Source organism: Rutidosis leptorrhynchoides, chromosome 6 (genome assembly GCF_046630445.1).
Source record: "Rutidosis leptorrhynchoides isolate AG116_Rl617_1_P2 chromosome 6, CSIRO_AGI_Rlap_v1, whole genome shotgun sequence".
Taxonomy (NCBI): Eukaryota; Viridiplantae; Streptophyta; class Magnoliopsida; order Asterales; family Asteraceae; genus Rutidosis; species Rutidosis leptorrhynchoides.
Genome location: NC_092338.1, coordinates 420,650,934 through 420,668,546, shown reverse-complemented (window position 1 = coordinate 420,668,546; position 17,613 = coordinate 420,650,934).

The following is a 17,613-nucleotide window of genomic DNA, read 5'->3' as shown; positions in this document are numbered from 1 at the left end:
AGCAGAATCACCGGCATCAACAGTACCACCGACAACAACACCAACAGTACCATTACCACCACCAACAACATCCGCACCGCAAGCCTCAATATCACAACATGTACCTCGAACATCAATGTCATACGCACCATAGATACCAAGGAGTACCAACAACAATAACCGATGAAGTATTGATTCATAACTTCATTGGAGAAATATTTTGCGGTGATTATGTAATCTCTAAAGTCTTAGAGATAATCTATTCCAACCGTAACCGTAAATCAGATGAGTGGACCGAAATGATAGAAGGAAGAGTAGAAACCCTGACCGGAATGGTGCACGATTTACAAGCTAGACTTGTTTTACCAGCAGCATCAACAGTATCGTCAGTATCACCAACACCGGCAAAACCTGTAGCACTACAAGTTCTGCCAATTTCATAATCACCAACATCATCACAAATCAACAACGCGTATATTGTATCAACGAGTTATGAAGTATTAACTCATTTTCCCTGAAGATTTATTTTATTTTCAAATTTCACATATATATATATATATATATATATATATATATATATATATATATATATATATATATATATATGTGAAATTTGAAAATAAAATAAATCTTTTCGTACTAAGCTATTACATGTGAATCATAACTGGTAGGTACTACTCGGTTAGTTCATGTTACTAATATGCTATACATCCTTCGTTAATGACTTAACAATCGTTAACTACAATCTCTGTTTCAACTCAATGAATTCCATTTCCTAATAAACCAAGTGTATTATTCAATTACATAATTGATTTTACATTTTCATTTTCGATGTACTCGAAACTTTCCAGAAAACATCATCTGTGCCTTGTAAGGTTCACAAAAATTCCACGAACATCAACATCCTTCACCGAGGAATATCAATAAGAATAAATAATGAAGTATTGATTTCATTAGTGAAATACTCCGCGAAGATTAGGTAATCTCTAATGTTTTGGAGATTATTCATTTCTAATTCAAGCCAAAAATAAAATGAGCTTAATATGATATTAACTCATTAAATCTGTATTACATCTGAAGAAAATATACATACAGATATTTTCATAAAGACTGTAACGAAAATTCTTTGCACAAAGTATTAATTATGAATTTTTTTTAACGGGTAGGTAATACCCGGGAAATATTTAAGTTTGCAATTAATATGTTACACTGTACATTCTTCAACTTTGATTCAAAAATTATTAACAATACTCACAACGATATACAATCATTTTCATACAAATTCAATTACATATTCTGATATTGACGGATCAGAATCCAAGTCATAACTCTGAACCGGTGACATCATTTTTAGATCTCTACATCTTTCAAAGCTATACTTTGACTTCAAAACTGTGCAAGATCCTTTAATGTTGTTAATACCGAAAATAATCTTGCAATTCTTTTCAAGATATCAATTTTCATCACACTTCCAACCAGTCAACTTCGACTTTTCAGATTAACTTTATTGTAACCTTGACATATATGTTCTTGTTACTAGGGAACCTTTCATGTTCCACCACATTAGCAGTAAATTTACTAGCAACTTCATTAATCCGTGACTTAAGTTTCTTCGAAAAATCACTATAATTATTCATTGAAACCCTATCATGTACTCATCCACATCTTGTAACAATAGTTTCCGTTCCAACTACCTGGAATTAGCAATTTGTATTTCGAATTTCGCAGCAATTCTACGCCAACAGTTATATATATATATACATATAATGTCTATCTCCTAGACTTAATTACTTCGAATGTGAAGTTTCTGAAAAACACCCCAAACTACGAAACTAGTTCTCCAAATTTTGGAAAAATGCTGATGAAGCAGCAAAAACTGTAAATGACTTTAACAGTCAAAATTTTGATGATAAAGAGTAGTGTGTTGGAAAAGCACAGAAAAAGAGAAGGTTTGAAACTGGAAAACGGGTTGAGCAAAGTATGAAGGAAGCTGTAGACAAATTACAAGGACGAAATCTACCTTCAAAGAATCCAAATGACTCAGTGTCTGCTGAAACCATTAGTAAGAACCTTACTTCTTATTCTAAACCTTCACAGACAGATTTTCCGCATCATCCTCTGATATTAGAAATTCTAAGATATCATCGTATCTTCCATTATAAATATCCTTCATTAGAAATTCTAGTAATGTGTTATTGATTTCGGAAACAGTTGGGATCGACATCTACCGTTAGCAGAATTTTCCTACAACAACAGCTACCATTCAAGCATTGAGATGGCGCCGTTTGAAGCACTTTATGGTAGAAAGTGCAGGTCTCGGATTTGTTAGAGTGAAGTGGGGGATAGACAGATTACGGGTCCGGAGATTATACAAGAAACTACCGAGAAGATCATCCAAATTCAACAACGGTTGAAAACCGCCCAAAGTCGACAAAAGAGCTACGCTGACATTAAAAGAAAAGATATAGAATTTGAAATTGGAGAGATGGTCATGCTTAAAGTTGCACCTTGGAAAGGCGTTGTTCGATTTGGTAAACGAGGGAAATTAAATCCAAGGTATATTGGACCATTCAAAATTATTGATCGTGTCGGACCAGTAGCTTACCGACTTGAGTTACCTCAACAACTCGCGGCTGTACATAACACTTTCTATGTCTCGAATTTGAAGAAATGTTTTGCTAAAGAAGATCTCACTATTCCGTTAGATGAAATCCAAATCAACGAAAAACTTCAATTCATCGAAGAACCCGTCGAAATAATGGATCGTGAGGTTAAAAGACTTAAGCAAAACAAGATACCAATTGTTAAGGTTTGATGGAATGCTCGTAGAGGACCCGAGTTCACCTGGGAGCATGAAGATCAGATGAAGAAGAAATACCCGCATCTATTTCCAGAAGATTCGTCAACACCTTCAACAGCTTAAAATTTCGGGAAGAAATTTATTTAACGGGTAGGTACTGTAGTGACCCGAACTTTTTCATGTTTATATATATTAATTGAGATTGATATTTACATGATTAAATGTTTCCAACATGTTAAGCAATCAAACTTGTTAAGACTTGATTAATTGAAATAGGTTTCATATAGACAATTGACCACCCAAGTTGACCGGTGATTCACGAACGTTAAAACTTGTAAAAACTATACGATGACATATATATGGTTATATATATAGTTAACATGATTTTATTATAAGTATGTATCTCATTAGGTATTTTAACAATGTGTTATATACATAAAAATGAGACTATTAATCTAAGAAACTCGAAAACGATATATATAACGATTATCGTTATAACAACGTCTTACTAGGTACATATGAATCATATTAAGATATTGATACACTTGGTTAATTATGTTAAATGATAAGTAAATATATTATTAAGTGTATTAACAATGAAATACATATGTAAAAATAAGACTACTAACTTAATGATTTCGAAACTAGACATATATGTAACGATTATTGTTGTAACGGCATTTAACTGTATATATATCATACTAAGATATATTATATATCATAATATCATGATAATATAACAATTTAACATCTCATTTGTTATAATAAACAATGGGTTAACAACATTCAACAAGATCGTTAACCTAAAGGTTTCAAAACAACATTTACATGTAACGACTAACGATGACTTAACGACTCAGTTAAAATGTATATACATGTAGTGTTTTAATATGTATTCATACACTTTTGAAAGACTTCAAGACACTTATCAAAATACTTCTACTTAACAAAAATGCTTACAATTACATCCTCGTTTAGTTTCATCAACAATTCTACTCGTATGCACCCGTATTCGTACTCGTACAATACACAGCTTTTAGATGTATGTACTATTGGTATATACACTCCAATGATCAGCTCTTAGCAGCCTATGTGAGTCACCTAACACATGTGGGAACCATCATTTGGCAACTAGCATGAAATATCTCATAAAATTACAAAAATATGAGTAATCATTCATGACTTATTTACATGAAAACAAAATTACATATCCTTTATATCTAATCCATACACCAATGACCAAAAACACCTACAAACACTTTCATTCTTCAATTTTCTTCATCTATGAATGATTTTTATCAGGTGTTCACCATATGAATGATTTTTATCTCTATGTATGGGATGTGTATTGAAATATGAAATCTTGTGGTCTATTATTATGATTTGATATATATAGGTTAAACCTATAACTCACCAACATTTTTGTTGACGTTTTAAGCATGTTTATTCTCAGGTGATTATTAAGAGCTTCCGCTGTCGCATACTTAAATAAGGACGAGATTTGGAGTCCATGCTTGTATGATATTGTGTAAAAACTGCATTCAAGAAACTTATTTTGTTGTAACATATTTGTATTGTAAACCATTATGTAATGGTCGTGTGTAAGCAGGATATTTTAGATTATCATTATTTGATAATCTACGTAAAGCTTTTTAAACCTTTATTGATGAAATAAAGGTTATGGTTTGTTTTAAAATGAATGCAGTCTTTGAAAAACGTCTCATATAGAGGTCAAAACCTCGCAACGAAATCAATTAATATGGAATGTTTTTAATCAATAAGAACGGGACATTTCAGTTGGTATCCGAGCGTTGGTCTTAGAGAAACAGAATTTTGAATTAGTGTGTCTTATCGAGTTTGTTAGAATGCATTAGTGAGTCTGAACTTCGACCGTGTTTACTTGAAAAATGATTGCTTAACAAATTTTGTTGGAAACTATATATTTTTAACATGTGAATATTATGTGATATATTAATCTCTTAACGCGTTTGATATTATGTGATAGATGTCTACCTCTAGAAAAAGTCCCATTGACTCACCTAATAATAATGAAGAGTCAAATGTAAATTGGAATGATTCGTGGACTGATTCACAAGTTCCCGAAGAGGAACCGGAAGAAGAGTCGGAACCGGAAGAAGAATCGGAACTGGAAGAAGAATCGGAACCGGATGAAGAAATAGAACCGGTGGGGGAAATAATAAAACGGTTAAGTAAAAGAAAATCCTCAACCAACCGACCAAGGTTAATTATGGTCAATGGTGTTTCCGCCAAGGAAGCAAAATATTGGGAGGATTACCAATTCTCCGATGAATCGGATTCCGACGAGAATTCCGATGATGTTATAGAAATTACCCCAACTGAATTTAAAAAGGCAAAAGAAAATAATAAGGGAAGGGGCATAAAAATAGAGAAATCTAATTCCAACCCCGATGAACTTTATATGTATCGTCAACCCCCGAAGTCCTTAAGTTGTAACAATGACCCGGGAACCTCTAAACCACCAGGTTTTTCTAAATCAATGTGGAAAACGACGGCTCGTATTAGGGGAACATCATATATCCCTAGAAACTTGGCAAAACGAATCAAAACTGAAGAAGAAGAAACAAGCGAGTCGGAATAAGATAGTTGTATTCGTGTGGTGTAATATATGTAATATAGTGTGCTTATGCTTTATGATATATGTAAAAATTGCTTGTATTAATAAGTATTTTTTTTATGAATCTAACTATTGTCTATTTTACAGTATAAAAACACAAAATGGATAGACAACCCAATATTTTAAGAGACCTACCCGGAGACATGATTGATGAAATCTTGTCTAGAGTCGGTCAGAATTCTTCGGCACAACTATTTAAGGCGAGATCAGTTTGTAAGACATTCGAAGAACCTTCCAAGAATGCCTTGGTTTATAAAAGGCTTTCGTTCGAAAGATGGGGGATATCACATTGGGAAATCCATAAGTTACGATGTGTTTACTTTGACGCATATATTGCGGGGAACCCAAATGCTATTTTACGCAATGGGTTAAGAAATTATTTTGACTCAATATATCCGAATATTGGACTTCGTGATTTAGAAAAAGCGGCTAACATGCAACATAAAGAAGCATGTTATGCTTACGGATTAGTAATGTTCGCTTCTCACCAAAGTGAGAACAAGAACATCGGGCTACAACTATTAAACAAAACGTTCCCACAAGTGACGGAGTCGGTAATTGGGGTAAGAAATGAGGTTTTTAGATTGTTACGGGACTGTTGGACATTATGTAACCCTCGTCCCTTTGATGACGTTACAACACGCTGTCTTATCAACGGCCATAACGGTTATGTTCCACAAGACCAAGGATGGGAAGTAATCCTAGTAAAACCAGAATGCATGACTTGTTTCTGGACGTATGAATTACGTGTCTTTATTGCCTTTGCTGAACGACTTGTGTACTAGCTAGAATTATCTTCACAACCATCTTGTATCAAATTTATTGTGTGCTATATTTCATGCTATATGTAAAATAAGCGGTATTGTAAGTTTATAAATGAGTTCATATTATGCTACGAAATACTATTAACTACTCTTAATATTCTGTATGATTAACTTGTTCCATTTGACTATTTTGAAGGAAATGGCACCGACTACTCGACACACCGTGAATATGAATGAAGAGGAATTCCGTACTTTTCTAGCTTCAAACATAGCCGCAGTACAGGCTGCACTACATACCAACAATAACCTTGGATCTAGCAGTACAGGAAATCGTGTAGGATGCACCTACAAAGAATTCACTGCCTGTAAACCTTTGGAATTTGATGGAACCGAAGGACCGATCGGATTGAAACGGTGGACCGAGAAGGTCAAATCAGTGTTTGCCATAAGTAAGTGTACTGAAGAGGACAAAGTGAAGTACGCTACGCATACCTTCACAGGTTTTGCGTTAACATGGTGGAATACCTATCTAGAGCAAGTGGGACAAGACGATGCGTATGCACTACTGTGGTCAGCATTCAAGCACTTGATGAACGAGAAGTACCGTCCCAGAACCGAGGTCAATAAGCTCAAGACAGAACTTAGAGGGTTACGAACCCAAGGATTTGATATTACCACGTACGAAAGACGATTCACAGAATTGTGCCTATTGTGTCCGGGAGCATTCGAAGATGAGGAAGAGAAGATCGACGCGTTTGTGAAAGGATTACCGGAAAGAATCCAAGAAGATATAAGTTCACACGAGCCCGCCTCCATACAACAGGCATGTAGAATGGCTCACAAACTAGTGAACCAGATTGAAGAAAGAATTAAAGAACAGACTGCTGAAGAAGCCAATGTGAAGCAAGTCAAAAGAAAGTGGGAGGAAAACGGTGATAAGAATCACCAATACAACAACAACAGCAATTACAACAATAATCGCAACAATTATCCCAACAATCGCAACATCAATCGCAACTACAACAAACGGCCCAACAACAACAACAACAACAACAGCAACTACAACAATCATCCAAACAACAATAATAACCGCAACAACAACAACAATCAGAAGCAGCTATGCCAAAGGTGTGAAAAGTATCACTCGGGGTTCTGCACCAAATTTTGCAACAAGTGTAAAAGAAATGGTCATAGCGCGGCGAAGTGTGAGGTCTACGGACCAGGGGTTAATAGAACGAAAGGAAAAAATGGTGTCGGAACGAGTAATGGCGGAGCAAGTAGTGTCGGAGCAAGTTATGCCAATGTAGTTTGTTATAAATGTGGAAAACCGGGTCACATTATTAGAAATTGCCAGAACCAGGAGAACACGAATGGACAAGGCCGCGGAAGAGTTTTCAATATTAATGCGGCAGAGGCATAGGAAGACCCGGAGCTTGTTACGGGTACGTTTCTTATTGACAATAAATCTGCTTACGTTTTATTTGATTAGGGTGCGGATAGAAGCTATATGAGTAGAGATTTTTGTGCTAAATTAAGTTGTCCATTGACGCCTTTGGATAGTAAATTTTTACTCGAATTAGCAAATGGTAAATTAATTTCAGCAGATAATATATGTCGGAATCGAGAAATTAAACTGGTTAGCGAAACATTTAAGATTGATTTGATACCAGTAGAGTTAGGGAGTTTTGATGTGATAATCGGTATGGACTGGTTGAAAGAAGTGAAAGCAGAGATCATTTGTTACAAAAATGCAATTCGCATTATACGAGAAAAAGGAAAACCCTTAATGGTGTACGGAGAAAAGGGCAACACGAAGCTACATCTTATTAGTAATTTGAAGGCACAAAAACTAATAAGAAAAGGTTGCTATGCTGTTTTAGCACACGTCGAGAAAGTACAAACTGAAGAAAAGAGCATCAATGATGTTCCCATTGCAAAAGAATTTCCCGATGTATTTCCGAAAGAATTACCGGGATTACCTCCACATCGATCCGTTGAATTTCAAATAGATCTTGTACCAGGAGCTGCACCAATAGCTCGTGCTCCTTACAGACTCGCACCCAGCGAGATGAAAGAACTACAAAGCCAATTACAAGAACTTTTAGAGCGTGGTTTCATTCGACCAAGCACATCACCGTGGGGAGCTCCTGTTTTGTTTGTCAAGAAGAAAGATGGTACATTCAGGTTGTGTATCGACTACCGAGAGTTGAACAAACTTACCATCAAGAACCGCTACCCACTACCGAGAATCGACGACTTATTTGATCAACTACAAGGCTCGTCTGTTTATTCAAAAATTGACTTACGTTCTGGGTATCATCAAATGAGGGTGAAAGAAGATGATATTCCAAAGACTGCTTTCAGAACATGTTACGGTCATTACGAGTTTATGGTCATGCCGTTTGGTTTAACTAATGCACCAGCTGTGTTCATGGACCTTATGAACCGAGTGTGTGGACCATACCTTGACAAGTTTGTCATTGTTTTCATTGATGACATACTTATTTACTCGAAGAATGACCAAGAACACGGTGAACATTTGAGAAAGGTGTTAGAAGTATTGAGGAAGGAAGAATTGTACGCTAAGTTTTCAAAGTGTGCATTTTGGTTGGAAGAAGTTCAATTCCTCGGTCACATAGTAAACAAAGAAGGTATTAAGGTGGATCCGGCAAAGATAGAAACTGTTGAAAAGTGGGAAACCCCGAAAACTCCGAAACACATACGCCAGTTTTTAGGACTAGCTGGTTACTACAGAAGGTTCATCCAAGACTTTTCCAGAATAGCAAAACCCTTGACTGCATTAACGCATAAAGGGAAGAAATTTGAATGGAATGATGAACAAGAGAAAGCGTTTCAGTTATTGAAGAAAAAGCTAACTACGGCACCTATATTGTCATTGCCTGAAGGGAATGATGATTTTGTGATTTATTGTGACGCATCAAAGCAAGGTCTCGGTTGTGTATTAATGCAACGAACGAAGGTGATTGCTTATGCGTCTAGACAATTGAAGATTCACGAACAAAATTATACGACGCATGATTTGGAATTAGGCGCGGTTGTTTTTGCATTAAAGACTTGGAGGCACTACTTATATGGGGTTAAAAGTATTATATATACCGACCACAAAAGTGTTCAACACATATTTAATCAGAAACAACTGAATATGAGGCAGCGTAGGTGGATTGAATTATTGAATGATTACGACTTTGAGATTCGTTACCACCCGGGGAAGGCAAATGTGGTAGCCGATGCCTTGAGCAGGAAGGACAGAGAACCCATTCGAGTAAAATCTATGAATATAATGATTCATAATAACCTTACTACTCAAATAAAGGAGGCGCAACAAGGAGTTTTAAAAGAGGGAAATTTAAAGGATGAAATACCCAAAGGATCAGAGAAGCATCTTAATATTCAGGAAGACGGAACCCGGTATAGGGCTGAAAGGATTTGGGTACCAAAATTTGGAGATATGAGAGAAATGGTACTTAGAGAAGCTCATAAAACCAGATACTCAATACATCCTGGAACGGGGAAGATGTACAAGGATCTCAAGAAACATTTTTGGTGGCCGGGTATGAAAGTCGATGTTGCTAAATATGTAGGAGAATGTTTGACGTGTTCTAAGGTCAAAGCTGAACATCAGAAATCATCAGGTCTACTACAACAACCTGAAATCTCGGAATGGAAATGGGAAAACATTACCATGGATTTCATTACTAAATTGCCAAGGACTGCAAGTGGTTATGATACTATTTGGGTAATAGTTGATCGTCTCACCAAGTCAGCACACTTCCTGCCAATAAGAGAAGATGACAAGATGGAGAAGTTAGCACGACTGTATTTGAAGGAAGTCGTCTCCAGACATGGAATACCAATCTCTATTATCTCTAATAGGGATGGCAGATTTATTTCAAGATTCTGGCAGACATTACAGCAAGCATTGGGAACTCGTCTAGACATGAGTACTGTCTATCATCCACAAACTGATGGGCAGAGCAAAAGGATGATACAAATGCTTGAAGACATGCTACGAGCATGTGTTATTGATTTCGGAAACAGTTGGGATCGACATCTACCGTTAGCAGAATTTTCCTACAACAACAGCTACCATTCAAGCATTGAGATGGCACCGTTTGAAGCACTTTATGGTAGAAAGTGCAGGTCTCCGATTTGTTAGAGTGAAGTGGGGGATAGACAGATTACGGGTCCGGAGATTATACAAGAAACTACCGAGAAGATCATCCAAATTCAACAACGGTTGAAAACCGCCCAAAGTCGACAAAAGAGCTACGCTGACATTAAAAGAAAAGATATAGAATTTGAAATTGGAGAGATGGTCATGCTTAAAGTTGCACCTTGGAAAGGCGTTGTTCGATTTGGTAAACGAGGGAAATTAAATCCAAGGTATATTGGACCATTCAAAATTATTGATCGTGTCGGACCAGTAGCTTACCGACTTGAGTTACCTCAACAACTCGCGGCTGTACATAACACTTTCCACGTCTCGAATTTGAAGAAATGTTTTGCTAAAGAAGATCTCACTATTCTGTTAGATGAAATCCAAATCAACGAAAAACTTCAATTCATCGAAGAACCCGTCGAAATAATGGATCGTGAGGTTAAAAGACTTAAGCAAAACAAGATACCAATTGTTAAGGTTTGATGGAATGCTCGTAGAGGACCCGAGTTCACCTGGGAGCATGAAGATCAGATGAAGAAGAAATACCCGCATCTATTTCCAGAAGATTCGTCAACACCTTCAACAGCTTAAAATTTCGGGACGAAATTTATTTAACGGGTAGGTACTGTAGTGATCCGAACTTTTTCATGTTTATATATATTAATTGAGATTGATATTTACATGATTAAATGTTTCCAACATGTTAAGCAATCAAACTTGTTAAGACTTGATTAATTGAAATAGGTTTCATATAGACAATTGACCACCCAAGTTGACCGGTGATTCACGAACGTTAAAACTTGTAAAAACTATACGATGACATATATATGGTTATATATATAGTTAACATGATTTTATTATAAGTATGTATCTCATTAGGTATTTTAACAATGTGTTATATACATAAAAATGAGACTATTAATTTAAGAAACTCGAAAACGATATATATAACGATTATCGTTATAACAACGTCTTACTAGGTACATATGAATCATATTAAGATATTGATACACTTAGTTAATTATGTTAAATGATAAGTAAATATATTATTAAGTGTATTAACAATGAAATACATATGTAAAAATAAGACTACTAACTTAATGATTTCGAAACTAGACATATATGTAACGATTATTGTTGTAACGGCATTTAACTGTATATATATCATACTAAGATATATTATATATCATAATATCATGATAATATAACAATTTAACATCTCATTTGTTATAATAAACAATGGGTTAACAACATTCAACAAGATCGTTAACCTAAAGGTTTCAAAACAACATTTACATGTAACGACTAACGATGACTTAACGACTCAGTTAAAATGTATATACATGTAGTGTTTTAATATGTATTCATACACTTTTGAAAGACTTCAAGACACTTATCAAAATACTTCTACTTAACAAAAATGCTTACAATTACATCCTCGTTCAGTTTCATCAACAATTCTACTCGTATGCACTCGTATTCGTACTCGTACAATACACAGCTTTTAGATGTATGTACTATTGGTATATACACTCCAATGATCAGCTCTTAGCAGCCTATGTGAGTCACCTAACACATGTGGGAACCATCATTTGGCAACTAGCATGAAATATCTCATAAAATTACAAAAATATGAGTAATCATTCATGACTTATTTACATGAAAACAAAATTACATATCCTTTATATCTAATCCATACACCAATGACCAAAAACAAATACAAACACTTTCATTCTTCAATTTTCTTCATCTAATTGTAACAACCCAAACCAACCCGCGAACAAACCACGTGAAAATACAAAATAATTTTTTTTTGCTGAACTGCCACCTGGCGCGGCGCGCCATATAGGCCGCGCGGCGCGCCAAACCTGACTGTCCGGAAAGTCTTTAAATGCGAAAATGTTTGACTAGTTCCCGACATATTTAGGCGTAACGCTTTTAACCCCATGTTCCATATATAAAAACTAGCATGTTCTATTAATAAAATTATGTTTATGAAGCGGGGCCCACATCGACCCAAATTACCCTTTAAGTATCAAAATACAATTTTCGACCATAAGACTTTTAATACAAAACAAAGCCGAGCATGGCGATTGGGGATACGCTACCCAATCCTAATAAATCCAAAAGCAAGCCTTCTACGCAAACTATGCAAGTCCTCTAATCCTCGCGCTTACCCGAGCCACCATCCGCATGCAATCTATAAAAAGAGTCAACAACGAGAGGGTAAGCTAACGCTTAGTGAATGATAATATACTACATACATATATATGTATAAAATGGACACGCCACACAAATATCAAATACCGCATACCGAGGCATCCATATAAGGCACTACACTAAGCATACCGTACGATCTCTAAGCAACGAGCTAAAGATACAACAACAATATAAGTTCACCAACGACGATGTGAACAACGCCAAATAGCTACACCCGGAGGGTTAGCTACAACACAACAATACATTAATATATAACAATATAAACGAACAAGGTTAACACCTTAACCCAATACCGAGAACCAAATACCACAATGAAGATTGGCCGAGCTACACGAGCCTTAGTAATCCGAAACCACACGAGATTACTATCTTCACAACATCGAGGTTGGCCGAACTACACGAGCCTTAGTAATCCGAAACCACACAAGATTACTAAATCAATAAGATGACCGAACTACACGAGTCACCATGAATCCGAACTACACGAGATTCATTTTGATAAGATGACCGAACTACACGAGTCACCATGAATCCGAACTACGCGAGATTCATTTTGATAAGATGACCGAACTACACGCGTCATCGTGAATCCGAACTACACGCGATTCACTTCTCCAACTCAAAACCCTTCGCCATTGGGGTTATATCATCCACATCACAATCACGTGTGATAGTGTACACACAAAACGTGTACCTCGCCAAATATGGTCAACCAAAACGCACAACCGTGCCAATTGGATCTAAACGCAAGTCTATCAAATCCATCTATATGTGAAGTGAGCTCTATAGCCGAGAATCACTTCACCCGACCCGCACCCATCCTACACATACATATGCACATAGGATATTATCACTCACCTTGAAGTCTTGAAGAATGCTTCCAAGTAATCTGCAACTCGTCAATGGAAAGTACCTATTCCATTATCACAAATTCAACAACACACTTAGATTGGATTTACAAACCAACCCAATTCGACACTTAGTGCAAATTTGACCCAAATGCACTACCAAGTACAAACCGCGCCCAAACTAACCGATAATCACTCACACAAGTGAGAATGGTCCTAATATGCCAAATAAACCCGAACTCAAGTGTTAAACACGTGTCATACCCATTTTGACACTTAAACCCTAATTTTGACCCATAAGGTCAAAATCTCACCATTTACAAGTTTTGACACCAAAACACATTTAACTTGGTTTTATACTTCAACTTAATCCATTTCAAGTTTATAAACCTCATTAAATCGCCAAATGGGTCATAATCACCACCAAACCCTAATTTGACCCAAAGTCACAATTAGTCAACCAAATAACCTTAAATGGGTTTCAATACTTCCATAATCACTAACTTAAGTGATTAAACTCAATTTCAAGTCCTAAACATGGCCAATTAGTTCACCAACCCAAAATCCACCAACAATTAACAATAAACCCAATTACTAGCATCACTGAACCCATTTCATCATCTAAAAGGGTTTTTCATCAAGCTAACTCAAACCCTAACTTGAATATCAAATCAAATAGATGAAATTCGGATTTTGAGCTTACCAATACTATCACCGCGTAGCCAAGAAAGAGAGGAAAAACTTTAGAACCCGAGATTTTGATCCAAACGGCCTCCTTCTTCTCCAAAACCCCAAATCTCTCTCTAGAATCTCTCTCTCTCTCTAGATAGTTGGGAGTGATGGATGGATGTGAAAATGATCCAAAATTGATCCAAACCAGCTAATATGGCTCACAAATCCGGCCTCAAGTGAAATTACCCAAATACCCTTCATTTAAACCTTTTAAAAAGGCTGAAAATTGCGTCAGCAGCAATCGGCGCGCCGCGCCAGAAGGTGGAGCGCCGCTCCAAATAACTGGAAATTGTGGTCGAGCCCAAAACAGGTTTCAGCAACTTGTTTTGGCCATAATTTTTCGACCGTAACTCCATTTTTGATGAATCAAATATCGTTGGAAACGTAATAAGATATTCTATCCAATGGTAAGGCTTTGAAACATCAACTCAAACTTTATTTGGGGTTGAAAAGATACGTACACACCTTGTCACTTCGGACAACGTCCAGTTTCCTTCGACGTTCAAGCAAGCAACACGTACACTTCATACACGCATCATACACCATAAATACATTATGTACAATCAATATTTGGGTCTTACACTAATTGATCTCTCTCAAGTTCTATCTTCAAGTTCTAAGTGTTCTTCATATATTCTACAAGTTCTAGTTACATAAAATCAAGAATACTTTCAAGTTTGCTAGCTCACTTTCAATCTTGTAAGGTGATCATCCAACCTCAAGAAATCTTTGTTTCTTACAGTAGGTTATCATTCTAATACAAGGTAATAATCATATTCAAACTTTGGTTCAATTTCTATAACTATAACAATCTTATTTCAAGTGATGATCTTACTTGAACTTGTTTTCGTGTCATGATTCTGCTTCAAGAACTTCGAGCCATCCAAGGATCCGTTGAAGCTAGATCCATTTTTCTATTTTCCAGTAGGTTTATCCAAGGAACTTAAGGTAGTAATGATGTTCATAACATCATTCGATTCATACATATAAAGCTATCTTATTCGAAGGTTTAAACTTGTAATCACTAGAACATAGTTTAGTTAATTCTAAACTTGTTCGCAAACAAAAGTTAATCCTTCTAACTTGACTTTTAAAATCAACTAAACATATGTTATATATCTATATGATATGCTAACTTAATGATTTAAAACCTGGAAACACGAAAAACACCGTAAAACCGGATTTACGCCGTCGTAGTAACACCGCGGGCTGTTTTGGGTTAGTTAATTAAAAACTATGATAAACTTTGATTTAAAAGTTGTTATTCTGAGAAAATTATTTTTATTATGAACATGAAACTATATCCAAAAATTATGGTTAAACTCAAAGTGGAAGTATGTTTTCTAAAATGGTCATCTAGACGTCGTTCTTTCGACTGAAATGACTACCTTTACAAAAACGACTTGTAACTTATTTTTCCGACTATAAACCTATACTTTTTCTGTTTAGATTCATAAAATAGAGTTCAATATGAAACCATAGCAATTTGATTCACTCAAAACGGATTTAAAATGAAGAAGTTATGGGTAAAACAAGATTGGATAATTTTTCTCATTTTAGCTACGTGAAAATTGGTAACAAATCTATTCCAACAATAACTTAATCAACTTGTATTGTATATTATGTAATCTTGAGATACCATAGACACGTATACAATGTTTCGACCTATCATGTCGACACATCTATATATATTTCGGAACAACCATAGACACTCTATATGTGAATGTTGGAGTTAGCTATACAGGGTTGAGGTTGATTCCAAAATATATATAGTTTGAGTTGTGATCAATACTGAGATACGTATACACTGGGTCGTGGATTGATTCAAGATAATATTTATCGATTTATTTCTGTACATCTAACTGTGGACAACTAGTTGTAGGTTAATAACGAGGACAGCTGACTTAATAAACTTAAAACATCAAAATATATTAAAAGTGTTGTAAATATATTTTGAACATACTTTGATATATATGTATATATTGTTATAGGTTCGTGAATCAACCAGTGGCCAAGTCTTACTTCCCGACGAAGTAAAAATCTGTGAAAGTGAGTTATAGTCCCACTTTTAAAATCTAATATTTTTGGGATGAGAATACATGCAGGTTTTATAAATGATTTACAAAATAGACACAAGTACGTGAAACTACATTCTATGGTTGAATTATCAAAATCGAATATGCCCCTTTTTATTAAGTCTGGTAATCTAAGAATTAGGGAACAGACACCCTAATTGACGCGAATCCTAAAGATAGATCTATTGGGCCTAATAAACCCCATCCAAAGTACCGGATGCTTTAGTACTTCGAAATTTATATCATATCCGAAGGGTGTCCCGGAATGATGGGGATATTCTTATATATGCATTTTGTTAATGTCGGTTACCAGGTGTTCACCATATGAATGATTTTTATCTCTATGTATGGGATGTGTATTGAAATATGAAATCTTGTGGTCTATTATTATGATTTGATATATATAGGTTAAACCTATAACTCACCAACATTTTTGTTGACGTTTTAAGCATGTTTATTCTCAGGTGATTATTAAGAGCTTCCGCTGTCGCATACTTAAATAAGGACGAGATTTGGAGTCCATGCTTGTATGATATTGTGTAAAAACTGCATTCAAGAAACTTATTTTGTTGTAACATATTTGTATTGTAAACCATTATGTAATGGTCGTATGTAAACAGGATATTTTAGATTATCATTATTTGATAATCTACGTAAAGCTTTTTAAACCTTTATTGATGAAATAAAGGTTATGGTTTGTTTTAAAATGAATGCAGTCTTTGAAAAACGTCTCATATAGAGGTCAAAACCTCGCAACGAAATCAATTAATATGGAACGTTTTTAATCAATAAGAACAGGACATTTCACAAACCGTGTATATCAATGCGTATAGCAATATAAAGACACGGGAGAATGAAAAATACTATAACCCCAAGGTAATAGTAGAAGAAAATAACTTCCTCTGGTGGTAGATGAAAACGAAGAATGAAGGATACGATAGCCAAAAAAAAATATCAAGAATCAGAACTGGATTAAGCATTTCACAATCTTTTGGAAGTATGAAATAAGGAAGAAGATGTAGGAGTGGTGAAAATAATGAAACGAAAGTGATTAATTTATAGCAAAATATCAGACATAACAATCGAGGCAGATTACGCATTTAAAGGAAATCTTAATTTCCTTAAATTTCGAAGAATCAAATCTTATTTAGATTATGAAGATTTTCTATTCCTTAAATTACGAAAATCAATCGTTAATACGTCAAGAGTTAAGACGAATCTCTATTCTTTCATTTCACTCTTTTACGATAACTTCTCTCATACGCTTTGAATAATCGGATTGTTTTATCCATATTATTTAATGGTGATAAAACTCCATTTATCAACACATATACGGCATGAAAACATTTTTATTGTTAG